Source organism: Vombatus ursinus, unplaced genomic scaffold (assembly GCF_900497805.2).
Source record: "Vombatus ursinus unplaced genomic scaffold, bare-nosed wombat genome assembly UNPS02014935.1, whole genome shotgun sequence".
Taxonomy (NCBI): Eukaryota; Metazoa; Chordata; class Mammalia; order Diprotodontia; family Vombatidae; genus Vombatus; species Vombatus ursinus.
Genome location: NW_020954713.1, coordinates 240,694 through 241,710, shown reverse-complemented (window position 1 = coordinate 241,710; position 1,017 = coordinate 240,694). Strand labels below are relative to the sequence as shown.

The 1,017-nt window shown below is 40.3% G+C and overlaps 1 pseudogene; it reads left to right on the top strand.

Annotated features, from left to right (window-relative positions):
- Positions 1-1,017, top strand: part of LOC114029567 — a 19,222-nt pseudogene that overhangs the window by 8,708 nt on the left and 9,497 nt on the right.

Below are 1,017 nucleotides of genomic sequence, written 5' to 3'. Positions count from 1 at the left end.
ACATGACTTGTTACATAGGATGCCTCCCATTCTTTATTTGAGTTGTTTCTCCCATGTCCTGGAAAAGCAAATACTCCTCCCAAATGCCCAAATAAATTAACAGTCTCACCTTATGGGCGAACAAAAATCTAATCCAGTCTGGCCCAACAAATGGACATTAAGCTGCTTGGGCTATAAAGACAAAATGGAAGAACAGTTCCTGCCTTCAGGGAGATAATATTCTAATGGAAACAGTGCTGATTCTTGGCTCTAATATTTGCTAGCTGTGTGACCTAGTAGTAACCTGTGTGACCTTAGGGAAATAACTATCCTTTCCTCCAGGCTCAGTTTCCTCACCTTTGAAATGGGGATACTTTAAAATGTGATACTCCTTTTGGAGGCTAGTTGTTAGGAAAATGTTTTGTAAACCTTTAAGCCTTGTGGAAATAGGAAATATAATTATTATTATAGATGATGACAGTAGTTTTAACCTAAAGTTCTAGCTTGCTCCCATTTCTTTTGTTGTCCTGTAACTGTGTGTTTAAAATTGGCTCATATTTGGAAGTCTTTTTTTATTTTTGTTATTAAGAGACTAAAAAAATTTCAATAATGATAACTCTGATTTCTATAGCATTTTCAGGTTTGCAAAGCACTTGCCTTGCAAAATTCTTTTGGGTTAGACAGTATAGGGAGCAGTATTCCCATTTGCAGATGAGGGAGCTGAGGCCCAGAGAGAGGAACTAGTTTTGTCCAGGTCCATACAGCTTATATAGATGGCAAGACTGAGTTTTTTTTTTTTTGGTTGGTCAATGGGGTTAAGTGACATGCCCAGGGTCACACAACTAATAAGTATTATGTGTCTGAGGCCGGATTTGAACTCAGGTCCTCCTGAATCCAGGGCCAGTGCNGATAAGTATTATGTGTGAGGCCGGATTTGAACTCAGGTCCTCCTGAATCCAGGGCCAGTGCTCCATCCGCTCCACCACCTAGCTGCCCCCAAGACTGAGATTTGAGTGCAGGTCTATGATTCTCATTCCA